The sequence below is a fragment of the Malaclemys terrapin genome, chromosome 2 (assembly GCF_027887155.1).
Source record: "Malaclemys terrapin pileata isolate rMalTer1 chromosome 2, rMalTer1.hap1, whole genome shotgun sequence".
NCBI classification, from domain to species: domain Eukaryota; kingdom Metazoa; phylum Chordata; order Testudines; family Emydidae; genus Malaclemys; species Malaclemys terrapin.
The window spans coordinates 147,326,769-147,349,356 of NC_071506.1; the positions used below are offsets into that span (position 1 = coordinate 147,326,769).

Here is a 22,588-nt window from a genome sequence, read left to right on the forward strand (position 1 = left end):
ATTTTTCATCTATAGGTACTTTCTTACCACTTGGTCTAATTACCAGATTATTGCAAATGCTTGGTGACCTGGGTTTGGTTTGGAATTTACTTCTATTGAAGATCACTTGGTGCCTCCAGTATAGACCCTCCTTCCAGTGCAGGGAAGCAGTAGGATAATGAGGGTAGGCATCAGTTACAGGAACAGTTTGGGGATTTGTGCAGGAGGATGAGAGAGGACAGACAACCTAATCAAAGCAGCATATACAGCTACCTAGTAGGGTGCTACTAGATGACACTATTTGAAACAGGACAGACTTAAGGGGATTAATGTGGGAGATGAAGATAAGCAAGATTAACAAAAATAAAGCTACACAGACTCAGGCATCACTGAACAGCTGCTGTCTCTAGTTACCCAGATTGATAACTTCATGGTTCCTTGGCATCAGAGTATACCATAAGGGGGCCATAAAATCCAAGATGAGAGTCCCACAGCCAATTAAATTCTTGGAGAGAGTGTAGCCATTGTAGAAGTAATAGCTTGTATGGGGACTCACAGAGGCCATCACATTGTAATCATCTGGATTGTGTCTCCTTAAAGGCTCTGAAAATTCTGCACTATTCAGGCCACTTAGAAGGCGATCTCTGCCTTATCTCCTTTTCCAGCATCACCCTCCAGTGTTATAGTGTGAATATTCTGACAGCTGGAAGTGAACTAGGGTACTGGCCAGCCACTGCAAAGCTTTAAGAGGGTGTGTAGAAGCTAATGGACAACTCAGCTTGTGGCCAATGTTCCCATCGACCCATCAGTTCATCTGCCTTGCCCCCTGTAATTCAAAACAAAATAACACAATAGGGTATATTGTCTCCTCTGTTTACTTGTTATGCAGAAATAAGCTGCTCTTTCTAGTTGGAGAGCTATTGTCGCTCTCAGAGAGAAATCAATTTTAATGGGTTGAATGGGGAGACAGATACAGATGCATAGAGCTTCACAGTCAGACTAACAGAGAAAAGTCCAGCCCATTTCGGCAACAGACTAATGTCCCAGTTCCTGTTGGTTGGGTCCTGCTGAAGACGAGCTGAGGGAGTGCTGCAAAGGAGCGAGAATGCATCTTGCCAAACTTCCTGCTCTTCTTCAGAAAGGGGTGCTGCATACCTGTGGAATGAGTGCAGCACAGATCTCCTCTCCCCTGCCTCTCCTCCACACAGCTTCCACCCAAGACAGAGAGAGACCAGGGGAAAGAATCCTTCGAGTAGAAGACTAAGGGGTGTTTACGGGGGAAGGGAAAATGGTGGAGAAAAAAGGGACAAGGAGAGATTCGGATAGAAAGCAGATTAGAGAGGTAAACATGATGGAAAAAGAAAATATCAGAAGGATAAAAAATGTGTCTTGAAAAAAAGACAGCTGAGGGTTTTAGAGGAAAAAAATAAATAAATGATGAGATATTATATAAAATGAGTCTGAGAGAAGAAAAGACACCTTATGACACAAAAGAAAATTGTTGAGGCTTGGAAGTGAGAAAAGGTTGTAGGATGAAAATTACCTACCAACACGGAGCACCATTGTACAATATTTATTTGTTAGGAAATTTGCTGTACTTGAGGTTTTGAATCTGTTATCCAGTAGTGGTTTGACTCTTTACACAAACCAAACAATACCTGAAATATTCTTGCCCTTAAGTCAGGGAGAGGTGCTCTCGCGTCCCAAGACGTGACCCTCTTTGCATGCTATAGAATGCTGAACATCCTAGATTTTCCTCTGAAAAAATGGACTGGCATGATAGTTTATGACTCTGAAAATGTGACCCTTAAAATGTGTTTGATTTAATGTATTATTCTCAGGAAGTAGCAGAGCTGGCTTTAGCTATAAAAATGCCTAGGAGAATCCTAGAAGTAAATTGCAACTTGGACTTCACACTCATGCAAGGGAGCAAGAAATCCCTTTTACATGAGTTACCTGGCAGAAATTTCCCTCCCCTCCCTCCTCTTCATAAAACACAAAATTCCACCTGTCCTGCAGAGGGTGCATTCCACTGACTAACACTGAGTTCCTGAATAAAAGGCTTTCTCTCCTGAGAAGAGAGGATACTATGTTTCACCAAAGCTGCCTTCTATAATATCCTGCTGTAAATAGTACCTAGGCATGTGACATAGTCAAATAATTGTCTATTGTTCATATTGGTTTTGTCACTATCTGGCATTTAATTCATGGTTTGAACCAGCACTGTAAAAATCTTTTATGATACACGGTGGATGAGTTTCCCATAACAAAAATAAAATTGAACCTAAGGCAAGAGCAACCCACTTTAGTCTGAAAATGAGTAAGTGCTATTAGCCGGGGAGGGTTTCATCCCTAGCCCAATAGGGAGATCTTCATTTTTATTTCTGTTTATATTGTATCCATTGCTGATTGTCCGATCCCTCTGTGTCTGACATGGAGAACTAAGAACATTGGTAATACACTTCCTCCATCCCGTACACAAAATATTTGCTGCCTTTAGGTTCTCAGCACTCCTTACCAGCTTCAGTTGACCAAAAAGGTTTCCTACATCCACCAACCCTGGGATTAAAGTAGATTTTTTCTCCTTTCTACTCCTGATTTTCTGCCAAGGAAATACAATAAAAGCAATGTAAATACATGAATAATTAAATAATCTCCTCCCCACGCACCCACAATATTTGCTACCCTTAACAGCGTGTGGTTTTCTTTTTCTATTTTTGTTTCCCACTTTCATCTTCATCATTTTCTCTTTCTTCATGGATGACTTTTTTGGCTATCTCATTCTTATTATATTTTTCTGTCCCATTCTTTTCTCTTCTCCTTCCATCTTTTCCTCTTTACAGCCACCTAATACTTCTGCCAATCAGTCTTTTTTTTCTTCATCCTTTCCTGATGCCTGCTTCTCTCCCTCTCCTTTCTTCCTCTTATTGGGTCCTCCTCTCCACATTTCTACTTTTTTAACTGATTTCTATCATATACAGGTTTTACAAGTTGGTTCAATGGCTCTCAGCACCCAGACGATACAAATTGTTCCAGCCCTCCTGCTCCAGTCCCTCCATCCTTCTTTTCCCCTTTCTCCCTATTCCTTACATTCTTCCCTGTTTCGCTTGAGTTTCCTCTCATTGACTGTGCTCCAAAACCTGACTCAACCTTAAGCACTCGGTGTTGCAGCCACCATTTGCCTTCCGACATCAGCTTCACTTCAAAATCTGTCCTACCCTGAGGTTTCGTGCTTTCGCATTTGCAAAGTTTTCTCTCCATGCAGCTCATGGAACTTTTCTTAAATCCCTGCCTTGTCTCTTCCCTTTGGAGGTCTCCAACATTGTGGACCAGCCCCCAGGGAATTAAAGCATCAGAACTGGTATGGTTCAGTATATGACCCTGCTTAGCAAACGTGTGCCAGCTCAATTCACGTTCTGCATTTCATGAAATAAAATAATTTGATATGTCTTGCAGCAATTGTTTGTACAACTACCCTTATCTTTAGAAGCCTGGCCTAGGTAAAGAAGGATGTTAGTGAGGATTGTTCCTGGATTGTGTTCAGGAGCAGTAGGCAGATAAGGACAAGTGTGTTTTGGAGTTAACAAGATTCCTATAGCTACCAGCAGGGAAAAGTGATGAGTCAAGCAGTTTCAACTGAGTGTGGCTAGAAGCCAGATGCTCCCTTCCAACTAGGTAACATCTTTAACTTAACCTCAACAGCTTGTTGGACAAGGAGATGAATTAAAGTGCTGAATGTTCATGCTGACAGTGCTGCTAGATACAAAAGAAGCTTCCCATTGTGGCTGTACATCATGAAGTCCAGGCAGTTTGAAAAGGAGGCTGTAAAATGGGCTACATCAAAAACTAAAAAATTTTGCATGGATGTAAGGGGTGCTGATGTATGGAGACCAGCAGAATATATGGTACTATCTCATAAGAAGTTGCCGCAGTCCTAGGGTCAGATCCTCATCTAGAGTAAAATGTGTAGCTCCACTGATGTCAATGCAGCTATGCTGTTTTATGCTTGCTGAGGTTGTGGAGTTTAATCCTGTACTATTGAAGTCAATTGGAACTTTGTGTTGATGTTAATATAAATAAGATTAAGCACTTAGCCCCCAGAGTCAAAAGTACCAGCAAGGGGAGTTTTCAGGTGTTGCTGATAGGTAGCCAGCCTGACTGCTCCCAACTCTCATGGAAAAGTTTGGGTGCTGAATTTCCCAATAATATGAAGATTGTCTGTCTTCAGTAATGCTTGGACAGTTTATTGGGAAGTATTTTCAACAAATTTCATAGGTTTGTTATGGTTATGTTTTACTCTGGGGAGATGAAAGACAAACTAGGTTCCCCCCCCCTCATTTCTCCTATGAAGCCCTGAGGTTACTTCACTTTAGCATGGTGTTACAGGTTGCAGGTCCAAGTGAACAAGATGTTAATCCTAGCCGACCTTTGCCCTGTCCTTGCACAGGGAAAGGCTAAAAGAATGGCTGCTTGGAAGATAAAATGAGAAGAATACCCCTGAAAAGGGAGGGCTTCACATCCAGGGCTTACAGGACTGGCTTGAAGCACAAGCCAGAGGATATTTTCTTTTTATTTTCTGATTAACACTAACCCTTGAGGAAAAGATCATGTTGACTAAAACTGTTTTGTTTTGTTTGTTTTACTTTTATCCTGGGTCACTCCTTCAGGTGACACATGGTCACCATTCTTCTAGCCAAGATGGACTAGACAATACCCACTTTGGAGTCCATCTGTGAGTCCTTCAGCATTCTGTCAAGTGTTTAGTGTGCCCCCTCCATCATACACCTCACCCCTCTTAGCTACAGAGGAGGAAGACATCTGCAAATTGAAAATAGGTTTCCCAAATGGAAGTGCAGTACACTCCCCACGGCCAGCCCATCATTGCTGTATTTATTTTGACATCACATTTGCTCTTCCCATCCAAACAAATGTCTGACTTAAGAATATTCATCAACATTTACCACTTCTCTGATGAAATGCTGTAGCCATAATAATCAAAGTAATTTTTAATGAAAAATGAATACCTAATAGCCTCTGACTGTGAGTTCTGTAACCTGAACAGTGATATAGTGAGTTGCTTTGAAGCTTTACTATTAATAAATCAAAGTACTAAAGCATAGTAGCAGGCCAGAGTATTTTCCAAGACAATAATGGTTGCTACTAAAAGTCAACAACAGGGGTATCTGAAATAGGAATTAGGGAATTACCATACTGAGCCAGACCAGTGGTCCATCCACTCTGGCATTCTGCCTCTGACAGTGGCCAATATCAGATGCTTCAGAGAAAAGTGCAATAACTCTTGTAATCGGAATTATGGAATCACTTGCCCAAAAGGGATTTTTCCCCCCTAACTCCTTGCTGTTAATAATTGGCTTATACCCTTAAGCATGAGGGTATATAACTTCACATAACACAAGAACTAGGGATCACCAATGAAATTTATAGGTAGCAGGTTTAAAACAAATATAAGGAAGTACTTCACACAACGCACCGTTAAACTGTGGCAGTTGTTACCACAGGATGTTGTGAAGGACTAAAGTATAACTGGGTTCAAAAAAGGATTAAATAACTTCATGGTGAGTAGGTCCCTCAATGGCTAGTAGCTGAGATGGTCAAGGATGCAACCCAATGCTCCGAGTGTTCCTAAGCCTCTGATGGCCAGAAGTGGGACTGGACAGCAGGGGATGATCACTCAATAACTGCCCTTCTCTGTTCATTCCCTCTGAAGCAGCTGGATCTGGCGGAAGGCAGGATAGTGGGCTAGATGGACCACTGGTCTGACTCAGTATGGCCGTTCTTATGTTATGGTCTTATATCCTTTATATATATTTAATGCTAATATAAATATTTTCACTAGCCATGTAAATGTCTAATCCTTTTTTTTTGAATTCTGCTAAATTCTTGGCCTCAATGATATCTTTTGGCAAAGAGTTCCAAAGATTAATTATGGATTGTGTAAAAAAAGTATTTCCTTTTCTCTTTCTATAATTGTTGTCTTTAATTTGCATTGAATGTCCCATTGTTTTTGTAATATAAAGAAGGATAAACAGGAATACCCATTTTTTTTTAAATCTATACCATTTATTATGCTATATATTTATACTCTCTACTCCTGTGGAAGTCTTTCCTCTCTTCTGATTATTTTTGTCCCTGGGGTCTATTTCTACTGTTTTTTGTTGTTGATTTTTTGTGACGGGTGACCAGAACTGAACCCAGTATTTCAGGTGAAGGTGTGTCATTGGTTTTATATAATGACATTAGAAAAATTTCACTGTTAGTTTTCATACCATTCTTTATACATCCAAATACATTGTCTGTTCTTTTGAACAAAACTGCACTGAGTAGATGAATTTATTGAGCTGTTCACAGTGCTGCCATTGGACCTTTTTTCTTGAGTGGTTATAGTTAGTTTACTACTAGTAGTACTTAGCATTTCTTCAGTGCTTGTCATGCATAAATCTCAAAGTCATGTACAAAGAAGGATACATTACACTTCCTCTTAATACAGATGAGAAACCAGAGGCTGAGGCAGAGAAAGGTGAAGTAACTTGTCCACATACCAGGTTAGTGGCAGATGCAGGAATAGAACCCAAATCTCCTGGCTTCCAGTCTTGTGACCTGTACTCTGTCTCCCTAAAAGATTTAAATCTCAGACATTTGTATGAGTGGTTCACATTTATTCCTTCTAATGTGCATTACCTTATATTTGTCAGCAATGAATTTCATATGATATTTAAGCTGCCCAATTGTCCAACTTAACAATAAGTCCCAGTGGAGTTTCTCACAGTCTTCTTTAATTATGACTAACTTAAATAGTTTAGTCATTTCAAATGCTACCACTTCACTGATCACCCCTTTTCCAGAACACTTAATTCCTATTCCAGGCCTGTACTTACCAGATAATGATACCGACTTCCTTTATCCATAGAGTTATTTCTCTGTGGTGTCCCCTCATCAGGCAGCCAGTGCCAATGAAAACGTTCTTTGAAGTCATCTCTTTTTAGTGATCAAGTGCTTCCAAAGATAACACCCAGGGGGAAATCCTGTTAGTTGACTAGTGCCACATAGGTCATCTGAGGAGCAGGCACTTAGCAGATGACTGTGGTGAAACAAAGTGACTGACCACCACAATCTGAGCAATTTCTGTCCAGCATTCTAGTTTTGTTTAACTGGTGTTATTAAATATACCAGTAGGGTTTTGAGTATTAAGAACAATACAATAATGGGCCTGAATCTCCTTAAACTGGTTTTCCACCTATTTAAAACCATAATTTTTCACAGATTTATAGATTTCCAAGGCCAGAAGATGAATGGGATCATCTACTCTGACCACCTGTATAACACAGGCCATAGAACTTCCAGCAAATGATTCCCATGCAATCTTGATTTTAAAATTTCCAGTGATGGATAATCCACCATGGCCATCAGTAAATTGTTCCAATGGTTAATTACCTTCATTATTAAAAATGTTTGCGATATTTTCAGTCTGAATTTGTCTAGCTTCAACTTCCAGACATTAGATCATGTTATACCTTTGTATGCAAAGAGACCAATATTACATATTTATTCCCCATGCAGGTATTTATAGACTGTAATCAAGTCGTCCCATAACCATGTCTTTGTTCAGCTAAATAGATTAAGCTCTTTGAGTCTATCACTATAAAGTCCATCATCTAATTGTTTAATAATTTTTGTGGCTCTTCTCTGAACTGTCTCAAATTTACCAACATCCTTCTTGAATTCTGGATACCAGAATTGAACACAGTATTCCAGCAGCAGTCACACTAGTGCCAAATACAGAGGTAAAATAACCCATCTACTCCAACTCAAGATTCCCCTGTTTATGTATCCAAGGATTGCATTAGTCCTTTTGGCCACATATTCAGCTGATTATCCCCTACAATCCCCAAATCTTTTTCAGAATCACTACTTCTCAGGATAGCATTCCCCATCCTGTAACGATAGCCTACATTCATTATTCCAAATTACATACATTTACAATTAGCCACATTAAAAATTATATTATCCAGATTGCTCTGTATCAGTGACCTGTCCTCTTCATTATTTACCACTTCCTGAATTCTTGTGCCACCTGAAAACTTTATCAGTGATGATTTTATGTTCTCTTCCAGGTCATTGATAAAAATGTTAAATAGTGTAGTTTAATTTACAATGATATTTTGAGATCTATCAGTTAGACAGCTTTTAATCCATTAATGTGATTTGTTTTTTAGTCAAAATGTTGTGGGGTACTAAGTCAAATACCTTACAGAACTCTAAGTATATTATATCAGCACTATTGCCTTTATCAACCAAATTTGTAATCTCATCAATAAAAGATATCAAGTTAGTTTGACAGGATCTAATTTCCATAAACCCATGTTGATTGGTATTAATTATATTACCCTTCTTTAATTCTTTATTAATGTAGTCCCATGTGAGCTGTTGTATTATCTTTCCCAGGATTGATGTCAGACTGGCATGGCTATAATTACCCAGGTCATCCTGTTTACCCTTTTTGAATATTGGCACAACATTACCTTTCTTGGAACATCCTCAGTGTTCTAAGACTTATTGAAAAACAGTATTAATGATCTATGAGCTCGTCAGCCAGTTCTTCTAAAACTCTTGGATGCAAGGTATTTGGATTTGCTGTTTTGTCATTCCACTACTACCACAGGAGGATAATAAACAGCAGCTACAAAAGTCAGAATAAAGTGTTATCATCATAACTGCATAATGCATGACTGCATAATCTGTTTTTTTCCCAAATGCAAACCAGAAATATTTATTGACCACTTCTGCCTTTTCTGCATTATTTCTGATAATTTTACCATTTCCATCTAGTAATAGACAAATTCCACTGTTAGGATTCTTTTTGTTTCTAATACACTTCAAAAACTTTTTTTTAATGTGTGTGTGTCCTTTACTCTGCTAGCCATAGATTTCTCCTCATGTCCCTTTGTTTCCCTTATCAATTTTCTATCACTCCTAGCTTCTGATTTATATTCATTACTATCATCTTCTTCTTTGTTCCATTTGTTATATATAGATACATATTTTGTATAGCAGCCCTCACTTCCGCTCTAAACCAGGTTGTTTTTAACCAATACCAACTAAAGTCCATTGGACTTTTTCCTGATTTACAGTGGCGTGGGAGGCAAATCAAGCCCTGTTAAGTTTAGTTGCTTTACATTATGTTTGCTTCTTATACTATTCTAGTGGAAGTGAATGTGCCTTTCTACACTTTGCTTCTTTGAAGGGGCCTTTTTGTAATGAAATGATAATTCAGCATTGTTAATCTGTTTTATTTAAGGTGTCAAATATGTTTATTTACTATGTCTAGCCTGATTTTTTTAACATAGGCAAATCTGGGGGCTAACACAAGCCCATCAAACTCATTTCATTTATTCTAGGCTGGAAATGAGCTCTGTTTTCCAGGGTCATAGGCAAGTGTATGAATTTATTTTATCTCCCAGATTACAGAATATTACATACAGTGAGCCTCATATTACAAAACAGCTACATCAGTCTCTAATTACTCAGATATACCTTATGTTGCACGATGATGCACCTTGAGAAAGAGCATGCAAAAGCACATTTGTTTAAGTCCTTAGATAGTTAACATTGTACATAACCTCCTCACAAATTACAGCCTCAGCTGCAGCATATCCATTAGTCTGAAAGAGAAAAGATTCCCAAGTGGCCCTGGTGCCTTTCCCAATTCCCTTGCAACTCACCAATCCTCTCAATGCTTTCTCTGCGTGTGGGGAGTGTTCAGTGCTAATCAGGTCAATGATCATCCCACGGCTCCCGGGACATGACAGGAGCCTATCACAGCAGTTACAGGATCTTCCAGATCTGAGCACGTTTGCTGAGAATCTCATGTTAAGAAACATTGCTTTGGTACTCTTTCTCTCACTCACTGGGAACCTCTGAGGATTTCAGCTTCTCTCTCTCTCTCTCTTTTAGACAGTGAGGAGTTCAACACAAACGAAAAAAGGCAGTACAGTATGCAGCTACCTGGAGGGTGTTGATAGAAAACTTAGATTGCCCCCAAATCACTGCTGATTTGACTGATGCCTCGGCTCTATCAGAGAAAGGATTTCAATTAAGGTAAGTGCTGCTTTATCTGGGGGAACTGCATCATGCTGAATTTCTGCATTGAAAGTTCTAACTGAGTAAACTGACATTCTGCACTGCAGCAAGACAGTCCGTTTGTTATGTCAGTAAAAGCCTTAGTTTAGAGATAAGTGTCCCATAATGGAACTATTGTTTTAAGAGAATAAGATTGTTAGACAGGTTCATTTGAACTGTTGGAAATATTTCTGCTCAGATGGTCTTCTGAATCTTGCAAAAATAATTAGTGTGTTTGCCCCCTTCTCTTCCCCACCCTTCTTATTTCTATCTTTCTTCTTTGCCCTTAATATATTTAAAGGAGTCTGCAAGGCAAAGATAACTTAATTTTGATTAAACAGGTTTATTCATGCTCAAGTGGAAACTCATAGTCTAAAGGCTTCAAAGTTCCACAGTATTTAAATGAGAAAGGGGTATTTCAAATGTGAATTGAGAATATGTGTGCAGCTTCCCAGTTTAGCAATGCCATTGAGAAGTCTGAGATATTATACTAAGCATCTGACATGTTTTTGAACAGTTTCCAATGCAGGACTAGCAGCTATGCTGGGGAGGAGGGCTGTTTCTTATGTGAGTGGTCAGAGAATTAAATCCATAGCTTTCAGAGAAAAAGTATTCTGACATGAATCATTGTTTTGATTAAAAGGATGGGGACTGATCCTTCATAGAGTGATGGAAGCAGCATGACATGTTAAAAGAAAGAAAGAAACTGATGATTAAGATGTTTATTTGAAAAAGAACAGAGAACAGGCGAAAGAGGATGTTTTGAAAGATTAAATGTATTATTAAGAAAAAGTCAGGGATGTTTATAGTGAGTGCTGTTAGCCTGCCAGCCTAATGTGTCTAAAGTGAGTTAAATTTGATGGTCTCAGCTTAGTCCATACTTAATGTCCACGTAGTCAGGAGCTAGATGTGAGGAGCTGGTTAAACTGTCCAAACTTTGTAACACAGCAAGAGACGCAAAGTAAGATCTGTTGTATTAAGCATGTTACTTGGGAGGGCAATAAAAAAGAAGAAAAAAGGGAACATAAAATGTTCATTTAAAAATCTGTCATAATATAGAGAAAATCCCTGTGAGATCAATGGAAAGATAATTGATTTCACATCTTACTTTCATATGAATATACCCTAGATAGTTTTTAAAAGTGTGATTACATTTCCTTATTTTTCAGCCAATAGTGTTGTAAATATCATTAAAATCATTTTAGCAGGCATCAAATATCCATATATAATTTATCAGCTACCATTATTTTCAATATCATTAATAGCATTTTGTCATACATTGAATATGTAGACACACTTTTGGAGAGATTTTCTTAACCTCCCCACCCCCTGAAACAAAAGTTATCTACAAGTTTACTGCTTATCCCATCAGCTTTTCATGGCTGGATCTGGTGAAAAGTTTCTTTCTTCCATCCTGCCTTCATAAATGCAAGCATATGTGAAACTGAACTATGGTTTTGGGGAATATACTGAAAGCCCTGAAAATCTTAATTGGCTATCAATATGGTCTCATTTTTGAAAATATTAATTTTCTTAGGCAGTGTATCTGAGACTGGTGTCAACATGTAACTGTTGTATTCTTGGGAATGGAGTTGCCTTTGAAGGTAGATACAGGCATTGACAACTAGTTTGGTTTGCCACATTGGCCCATTTCTCAGCCCTTGTAGTAGCAAAGAGATATTTACTCAGGCATGTGCTGCTTCTCCCCAGAGAGGATATTTTGTCTTGACCAGGGCTGGGAGGGGATTTATTAGGATAAATCAAGCTCCTACTCTAGGTATCTGCACTGAACTGTGTTTCATGAATAATCAATGGCTCCTCAACATAATTAGTATTAATATACATGAGTCAAAACATCCATCCAAAATTTAATCAAAAGAAAACACCCTATTACTCTACAGGGAAAAGTTCCCTAGGTTTGAGAATAAGCATTCCTTACACAGTTGCTGATTTGTGTGCTCACATGCAAACAGCAACAACTTCCCGTCTGGTCTTTCGCAAGGGCTAACTCTAAACACTTTGACATGATGGGTTTTGTTCCATTTCCATCAAAGACATTGAAGTAGATAAAAAGAAAAGCATCACATTTTGTTTCATCATGTCTTTGGCTCTCTAAACCCATATGCCCTTGTATTTCAGTTATTAGAGTATTTAAAAACCAAACCAAATCCAGATTCACCTTCTGTTTTTAAGTGAAGAGCCCTTTTTAATATGCTGGGATCAAATGTAAGGATGTTTCTCCAAACACCTGCAGATTCCACCCATACAATCTTCTTCACATTATGAAAAAATAAAAGACAATACTAATTATTTTGAGCAGCCATCTATCTGAGGATTTCAAAGCACTTTATAAGCATTAATCTTTCAATGTCAGATCAGGGATGAAGGAGAGTATAATTATTCCCATTAAACACAGTACATAGGGAAACTGAGACACACGTCTGTTGTGTGATATACTCATATAAGAAGCCAGCGGCGGAGCTGGGAATAGAGCCCAGGTCTTCTGCCTTTGGGGCCTTTGTTTTGACCATAAGGCCATAGCAAGTAACATTAAGAGTTATATATAAGTTTCAGCTCTATTTCAGTTCTTTTTAGGTCTTTGAATGAGGCCAGTGTTCAAATCTTTGCCTCAAGCCGACTTTCATACTACTGACAGAAGATTGAGCTTGCTATCTAGCTCATCTCAGTTGAAATTAGTATCTGATACTCACACTTTCATACCTGGGGCTTCTTTAAAGTAAGCTTGACAACCAGTGAGGTTAAAGTAACACAGAGGTAAAAGCAATGAGATCTATCTACAGGCAGACATAACAATACCCATTGTAGAGCAACAAGGCACACTTCTGATCCAAGTGTGGTGATAGTGTGGAAAAAAAAAAGGAAATTCTTGTTAATGGCTAAAGTTAACAATTTCATGCCAAGGAATAAAAAGGGTAACTATATATTTGTAGATGGGCATGAGAAAAGAGAAATAAGACTATATTGGAGATGCTATGGGGCACCGAGTTCCAGCAGCTTCCCTTCTCTGAGCCCACAGACCATGTAAAGGCTCAAGACTAATGGGAGAGAGGCTCTAAGGGCAGCTTTGAAGCTCCAGCCCCGTAGAACTCCTTACAGGAGCAGCAACACCATCACCAGCAGGGCTTCACATGTCCAGCAGCCTCCCGCTGTCATTGAAACCTTTGAAACTGAAATCATGTCACTTTCATGTTTTGTTTCCTGGATGTTCATTCTTGTCTCTCTGTGGCTACCAAATTCCCTCTGATATAGCACCTCACTCCCCATGCTCCTTCTCATCCTTCCGCTCACAGCAACCCCTATTTCTCCCCTTTCTTTCCCTTTCCTCCATCTCCCATATCTTTCTACTCTATCTGTTCCCATTTCCTCCTATCCATCCTTTTCCCCACTCCTTTGCTTCTTTAAATACACCCCTTCCTTACCATTCTACTTGCCCCACCACTACTCTCTTAGTGTCCTCTCCATGAAAAATGAACTCGCCAAAAAAAATAAAACAAAACCCAGTATTGGAACTAACAGGACACGTATTCTCCAACACTCTGATCACGTTGCGTGTGAGCCTGATCGTGAAAAGTGCTGGTTTCTGCCTCTGATATACTGGATACTCTCCGTTCACATTAACTTCGCTCAGAGTGAAGATTGCCTAACACCTTTCAGGAAGTGCCCAGAACCTCACAAGACTGAGTCCTTCAAATCTAAAGTTGATGGGCTCAGTGGAAGATCCTCTAAAGAAGATTGTTAGGAACAATGAATTAAAGGGAACCCTGCACCAGGTTTCTGTTTCCAGTGTTAGACTATATTTATGACTGATCACAAACTCATTAAATCACTGATAATGTTACCACTCTGCCCAATACACCAAACATATTGACAATACGATAGTAAGTGACTCTTGATAAATAGTATTTTATTTATTTACTCATTATAATAGCTCTGGAGACCAAAATCCTCTTTCCCTCCCCCACCTCCCTTCAGGTTCATAAGTCATCTGTTTTGACCTGGCCCTTCCAATGTGTTTTGACCCTGATCCCTAAGACCCATCAGTTGGACTGACAGGTCATTGAGAATCTGTGATCATTCATTTCTTAGCCATTCTTACAAGACTGCCAGCAAGTGCCAGTCTTAATTGTAGTATTAGTGAGGTGGAGAGCTTCCCACCAAAAACTTGCCTGAAACACTGACTCATTTCACAAAGGTCACTGTACAGACATTGGAACATAGCCTTTTTTAAAAAAATCACTACCTGCCTTTGCTCAATTTGAAACAGTGCTCTGTGTTCTGTATCCCTCTCTCAATATCTTGAGATATCCAGTCTTCTCAGATTAATTATTTTAAAGTGTGCAAGGCTTCTGGGCATTATTGAAATGGTAGTTTGAGTAACTCTATTAAGTGCCTATATGAAGACTATATGAAGGTGCATTTGCTAAGAATTATCTACTTGGCATTTCTATCTTCTTACATATTGAGTCTGTTTGTGCATGTTACAGTCTTTCATATATCTATTTTGTATTTAGTTCGATATCTGTGTTCCAGGATGTGATCTAAAATATGGCTTGGTCGCAAGTTTCACTTTTCCCATTTTTGAAAATAAAGCAAACAAAAAAGAATATTGGTGAATGGAATTCATGTATCAAGTAGTACAATTTAATGGTGGTGTTCTAAGAATATTTGTAGCAACTGGAGTGGAGGGAGAATAAGACTAATACATTTGACTGGGTTTCCATTGGTCTGAATAGCCTGAGTATAATTCTTTAATTTAATATGCATGTTAAGGATTTTTATGACCAAAGCATTTCAAAGATTATATTTTCAACAAGCTTGTTGGAAAAGCTCTTTCATTTAAAGCAGCATTTTAGTCATTTAACTGAGGTGCTCATTATCCAGCAAAAGCTAAAAGCCTTTTCATAGCCATTCAAAAGAATATGTGAATGTTTTGCTTGTTAATGGTTATTGCATTTATAACTAAAATGCTAATAAAAATATTAAGTTCTCTTACTAGTTGGTTAGAGTAAATCTAATTTTAAATCTTTAACTAACTTGGTAAATATAACAAGAACTCATTGCACTCTCTTTCAAAACCAGCATTTCTTACTCCATTGTCTGATAAAACATGTGTGCCCTAGAACAGATAATGGACCTAGTCAGTGTGACGTTACCTCAGTGCAAGCCTATTCACTTGCTGGAGTTTCTTTTGAACTCTTATGATCAGAAGCAGACCCTCTGCCTTTAACTGGACATTCATCATTGTACTGACTAACGATATGCATATCTCAAAAAGTTCAGCTTTGCTTCAGATTCCTACCCTGAAGTTGAATGCTTAGGCAAACCTCCTAGGCCTACAACAGTGGGCAGGACTTTACATGAGAACAGTTTTTCTTTCAGTATTTTGGCCCTTCTGCCTTTGAAACTGGGTGCTACCTTGAAGAATAGCTATGTGCAAAAAGTGGGGGAGTGGAGGAATTTGGGTAAGGGGAGGGAGATGTAGTTAACTAAACTTAACTAAAATATTATATGGTTAATGTCAAAAAAGATTTGCTTTTTTCTTATAGCAACTCATCTATGTCTGCAAATTAAAGGTTTGCTGAGGCTAGTATATAACTAACTTTATGTGCTTTTTCTGTGTTCAGTCCTTACCATTCATCCCAGTTAAACTTTTCCATCTTGGTATTTAGCACTCACTGCACATCTGTGCAGATTTGTCATTAAGAATCTTGCCCTTTATTTTGAGGAACAACCATTTTCTTATATAACATGACTACTTTCTTTTAGAAAGTTGTGGTGCCCTTTATCTAGTTTAAAGAATGGGTGAGCTTTCAAGACCATCACCAGTGCCACTTTGAATTAGCCATCACACGCTGCTCTGATGTAGCAATTACCTGTCACTCTCTCTAACCCTGAGAGCCCAAGTGTGTCAAGTCAATGACACATCTGAGCTGCACCAGCCCATAAAGTGAGCAACCTTAGGTTGGGTTCAAATGAGGTGTCCTGTGTGACAGAATAAAGCATAGCCATCAGGCCAACCATCTGAACATATTAATAGGTCAAGTTAAAAAAATTGACTAAGAATGTACTCCAAAGAAATATATTTTCCTGTTAAAAAAAAAAAAAAAAAACATAGAATCCCACATTTTTTTCTAAGCTTGTTATTTAAACTATTCAATTGAACCAGTCTGGAACTCCCTTGGGCACTATCTTCTAACAAACAGTAGACATTTTTTGCAAATGCTTTCTAAAGGTCACCTATTTTAATCAACTCCCTTTTCTCTGTAATAACTGTGTGACATTTTTTGCCCTATTTGTGATCAATGAGCATGCATATTTTAAATCAGAAATTCATGCACTTTAGTATCTTTCAGAAATTCTCTGTTGGACTAACAGAGGGCTTGATCCTCGGGGGGTGCTGAATGCCCAGAACTGCCATTGATTGTACAGGGCTTTGCAGGTGTTCAGATCTTTTCAGGATTAGATTCCCATGTGTATTAACTGGGATTACAGTTTACCAGATGCAACTATATGATTAAATTCAGTGTGCTTGGATTTTTCTTGAATAAAGAAATCAGTCATTGTGTGTATGTGTGTGTGTGGGGGGGGGGGGGACGAGTCAAAATTGGGTTCATCATGCCCAAATAGTAATATACTATAATTTAAACTATGATCCAAGATGCAACAAATTCATTTTAATGCAAGTCTTCCTCTGATAAGTAACAGACAGAACTGGTCCTCTGTAGCTTACTTCAGTTGCCAGTTTCAGTGCAGAGTCACACATGGTATACAAGGCACAACACAAATTTTGTCTATTCTATTTATCTAGGTCCTTATATTGTTCCCATCATTGCAGTAACTGAGTATCTCATCTTCTCCCCTCTTTACCAGGCACCTATTTTGAATCTTCGACATTTTATTGGGACAGATGCTGTATTAGAGAAAGGATAAGTTAATTGCAAATCCAAAGAGTCTCTCCCTATGTTATATAAATAATTGGTGCAATAACATAAAAACAACACATTCTGCATACTGCCTAAAAATACAAAATATTGTATACATGTAGGCTGCATCTGTATGTGGTATGGCCTTTTGATCATTCTTCTTTTCCTAACATGCATTTTGAGAAATAATTATACAATTATCTCTGATATATCTATAATTAAGTTACCTTTTTATGACGTGTTCTTATACATTTTCTCTTATGGCATGTTTTAAAAATCAATAAAAAGTAAACAATAACATTTTTGAAAGTATCTCCATCACAGATATTTAACAATAATATTCCCAAATGGAAATTGCAATTGGAGAAAAATAAATTTGGGTCAGATGGCTCTAGGTCTCTCTCTATATATTTAAAAAAGTTCAATTTGCCAGGCAAAAATATGATGTTTTAAATTGTTTCTCAGGAGAAAGAAGTGATTTTTAATGCAGATCCACCAAATACAATGTATTTTAGTAGTTTCAGTACCCCTGGAGGCAAACATTTGAAAAGGGAGAGAGAACCATAACACTAAGATAAATGTTGTGACTAGGATCTAAGAAGAAACATAATACAAAAATAATAGAGAAATATCTTTTGTCAGAAGGGTGGTAGGGAGTAAGCATGTTTATTGTTCTAGGAGTCTGTCCTTTCAGAAGTCTAATTAGACATCTTGCTTTTTCTTTATTATATTATTTCCTCTTCTTTTAAAAAAAATATTTTACAAAAACAAATACAGAGCTATACAATTATTTTTATCTTGACAAGGGTGAGGATTACAGATGCAAAGATAAGCAGTTGTAAGACATATTAATAAATATATTAATATATGTTTTAGAGGATAAGAAATAATAACAAAAATCAAAGTGTACTAAAACTTAAATGTACAGAAAAGGAAATAAATGCAAAACAACCATTTGATGCATCAGCATATTATGCTTTGGAGTTATATAGCTATAAGCAAGTTGGGTTTTACTAGTTTAAATTCTAAAACTTTCCAAAGTGTCCAAGGAATTAAATGTTCTTTGATAATGAGTGTGAGATTTATCGATGCCTCTTTATTACAATATATACTCTTCTGTGCAGATATAAACCATACTGCAGTAGGATTGTTGTCCAGCACTCTCACCTTGGCAAAGAGGGATCTGTCCATTTCATGAAAATAGATTTTGTGTCCACCAGCAAAAAGTTGGAAAGAAGTTACCAAGTATTTTTGATTGTCCAATACCGTGTTCCTAAAGAGATCCTTAAGGCAGCAGATGAAACTCGGGGAAATCTTGGTCAGAAGATGGCAGTCAGAAGGCTAAAGTTTGTACCATAGAGGCCAAAAAAATGATTTGGGAGAAATCAAACCTGCGTTAAGATGCAATGAAACCCAGACTAAAGTCCTCTTGTCTTCAGTAGTAGCTGTATCAGGCCCTTTATGCAAGGCATTATAAAAGGATGATGAATACACTATAAAAACCCAGCTCTGTAGATAAATTTGATAGATCTCCACAGAGACTCAAAGCTCCTGAGATTCACATATTTTTATCTAAACATATCCACAGCAACTGAGCTACTTTTCTTATTAACCTTTTAAAGGATATTTTATAACTGCAGCAGATAGCTTTTGATTGCTAGTGTATGCTTCTGCCCGGAGTGGGATGGTGGGTCACAGTCCAGGATGCTATAGTATGGGCGAGCTTCCTCCCTGGTGCACACACCAGCTACCCTGCTTGTCCCCAACACTACTGCGGGGAGAAACCCACCTTATACGCTGTGTGGATTGTACTGAGAGATGAGACTGCTGCATATAGCTGAGTGACACTGCTGCTTACAGGGCAGTGCTACTGTGACTGGTTTGAGCTATCCTCAATTCGGTCATTGTCCCAGGGTCAATGTTTACAAAAGGTTACTGGTGCAGAAATAACTTCAGTGATCTGTCCAACTGTTACTCTGCCCTGGGAAGTCACAATGTCTTAGATCTTAAAGTGTAAGTCCCTTCCTTGTTTATTGGGCTATTTTAGTCCAATAGGTTTATTGTCATTAAAGTTAATTTTTCAGAACTTCAGTTGTTTCATAAAACTGATTGAAAAGTGCATATTTATCCCTTGGCTGTGGCTGGTTCCTTCTCCTGGCAAAGCCTGAGTGGCCGTTTGACTCCCATGCTGCTTATATCATGACATCACAAGCAATTCCTGTTTCTGCATCCAAGAAATGCTGCAACAGCCCCACCTGGAGTTCAGTGGATGTCATTATTTCCATCCCCATCCAATATTTTCTCTACTTTGTTGACCAGATGTAGCACATTGGTAAAAAGCTGGGGAAGGGAACAAGTTCTCCTTCTCTCCATCAATGGTTGTACCATTCTATTTATATCCTTATTAAGGTGACTATGCTGGAATGATGCATTCTCACTCCTGGGGACAGCCATCCCAACTTTTTTAATGTGGTTGTGTGAGAACCACTAACTTGTCCAACACCAGGTATTGAAGGTGGTGTGGCCATAACAAAAAGCATGAGCCTCTATAGCTTGAATTAAAGGACCAGGTCCTATAGCTATTTAAACAGCCTCTTAGACTTTGCAGCAGGAGTGAATTGCAGCCTCTTGGAGCACAAATTAACATATCTTTAAATTTGTTTGTGAAATTACTCAGGTTTTAAATAATTGATATTGAAAAATAATAAAAAATGTGAGGGCGAAATAATAGATGAATTCCCACTCATTATTTTAAATAGGTTAATTCTAATTACTATATTGCTTTCTCCTCCCACTTCAATTCCAGCATTACTTTCACAGCCAATATTTTTACCAACTCCTAGAGCTGGATATTAATGCTTTATGCTACTTGAAAGCTATCTGAGAGTATTCAGCATTAGTTCCAGCTATAACAGCTCTCAAGGTATTGGGTGTTTAAAATCAAGTTGGAAAGTAAGTGGGAGCAAAAGGACCAGAAGGTAATAACAATGTGATTTTGAAATCTGATACGTTACAAACTACCAAGACTAGGAACAATTATCATTAACTGAGTGAGATTCCTGGTTGTCCAATGGCAGATAGCTTATTAACCCTTTTGGTTGAGTTAGCAGCTGGGACTGAAGCTGGATGACTCTGTTAATTATACAGCTCTGCCTGGGACTTATAGCTCCCAAGAATAGACCCCAACCACACAAGCTAAAGGAACTTTAACTGGGGAGCAGTAACAGTCACCGTTGGATCAACTGTGTTACAGTAGCATCAGTTTATAATCCCTAGTGATTCATGAGATACCATGCTTTGAAGTATCACTTATTTAATAGACCAGGCAATAAATCACAAGTCATTTCCCACATATACCATGATGTTTTCAGCATCCCAAGCATCCTGAGCCAGTCCAGGCCTGTCAAGGCTGCTTCCCCACTTTGAACTTTAGGGTACAAATGTGGGGGCCTGCATGAAGATTTCTAAGCTTAACTACCAGCTTAGATCTGGTCCGCTGCCACCATTCCCAAATGGATTCCCTTCCCTGGGAAGCCTTGAGAAACCTTTCACCAATTCCCTGGTGAATACAGATCCAAACCCCTTGGATCTTAAAACAAGGAGAAATTAACCATTCCCCTCCTTCCTCCCACCAACTCCTGGTGAATACGGTTCCAACCCCCCTGGGATCTTAAAACAAGGAGAAATTAATCATCCCCCCTCCTTTCTCCCACCAACTCCTGGTGAATACAGATCCAACCCCCTTGGATCTAAAACAAGGAAAAATCAATCAGGTTCTTAAAAAGAAGCTTTTAATTAAAGAAAAAGGTAAAAATCATCTCTGTAAAATCAGTATGGAAAATAACTTTATAGGGTAATCAAACTTAAAGAGCTCAGAGGACCTCCCTCTAGCCTCAGGTTCCAAGTACAGCAAACAAAGATAAACACTTTAGTAAAAGGTACATTTACAAGTTGAGAAAACAAAGGAAAACTAACACACCTTGCCTGGCTATTTACTTACAAGTTTGAAATAGGAGAGACTTGTTTAGAAAGATGTGGAAAACCTGGATTGATGTCTGGTCCCTCTCAGTCCCAAGAGCGAACAACCCCCCTAACAAAGAACACAAACAAAAGCCTTCCCCCCCCAAGATTTGAAAGTATCTTGTCCCCTTATTGGTCCTTTGGGTCAGGTGTCAGCCAGGTTACCCGAGCTTCTTAACCCTTCACAGGGAAAAGGACTGTGGAGTCTCTGGCCAGGAGGGATTCCACAGCACTGCACACAGGAGAGCTGCCACCCCTCGTCCTTGTTGCTTGCAGTGTACATGGGTGAAGGAGAAAGGCCCAGGATGGGGCACCTGTGATCTGATTTATACCCTCAATTCCATGTGCTTGGGGAACACACAAGCATTCTATATTTTTACTGATTTTAAATGTTCACAGTTGCAGAGAATTATGGGCATGGGCAGACACTAAGAGGATGAGACAATAATTATTTAACAATAGATGTTGAGATTCAAAAAGTTATAGCTTTGTAACTGTTAAAATACAAATTGCCAACATCACATGTCAAAATACACAAAATAAATACGCTTAAATCAAATGCTAATAAGTTCTCAAGTAGCATTTTTCCGACTTTGCCTATCTTAAATTTGTTATTATCGATGGAAATATTTGTGTGTTTGTGTATGATAAAATCAATGTTGATCAGCATCAAATCCTTCCAAGTCTTAGTATACTCCATTAGTGGGAGAGATGAAAGGGGAAGATGCATAAACAGAAAAGAAAAAGTAAAGGTTTGGATGGTTTTCCTGGGAAATATTTAAAATGATGAATAGTTTCTGTTTTCTAGAAATTCCAGCATTTTCTTTTAACCTTCCCTCGGCTATTTTTATTGCCCTGCAGTCTCTGACAAAATATTAGATAGTATTCCACGTTAATAGTTTATGTATCTAAGCAGACAACATATTTTTTGGACTACTGGAATGGCCTAGCTTACATCCATCATTATTAAAAGGGGCTCTTTACCTTGACATTTTCAGGGGGTGGGAGGGAAGGGGGAACTTTTGAAGACATTCTCAACTGCAGATGATATATTTTCATTTTCCAACTTAAGTTAAAGTTGAGGTTAAACCATAAGAAATAAAGAGTTCTGGCCATCAAACAACACATCCATAAATATTTATGATACATGTCCAGGTGTTTTAAAGGAGTTTAATACAATATATTGTGCTACAATAATAGAAGTTGTAAAACAGGGTGACTCTAATGGTACCAGAATTTCACCCAAGGTTTCTTTAGGTCTATATTGCTGAAGGGATCTTTACATGTAGTCCAGGCTGGTAGGTTTTTTAATACTTCTTGAGTGATGCTGAATGCCAAGATCTGAATTAGTTCCAGGAAAAAATCAACTAACTCTGTTAGGGCCTGATACTGTATTCCTTATTCAAACAAAACTTCCATTAAATTCAATTTGATTTTCAATCCAATACTATGGATGAAGTGTCTGCCCTTGTCCACACTTTAAGAGCTGCTTAAATAAAAAAGACCAG

General features: G+C 38.3%; 1 protein-coding gene across 2 annotated transcripts in view; it reads left to right on the forward strand.

The window, feature by feature from the left end:
- CDH12 (cadherin 12) overlaps positions 1–22,588 on the forward strand; it is an 864,422-nt gene that overhangs the window by 529,674 nt on the left and 312,160 nt on the right. The window contains exon 4 of one of the 2 annotated variants that reach the window (XM_054020329.1): positions 9,952–10,095. The gene's annotated coding sequence lies outside the window, so the exon portion shown is untranslated. Of the gene's footprint in view, positions 1–9,937; positions 10,096–22,588 lie in introns of those variants that run through there. The other variant, XM_054020330.1, reaches the window with a different exon arrangement.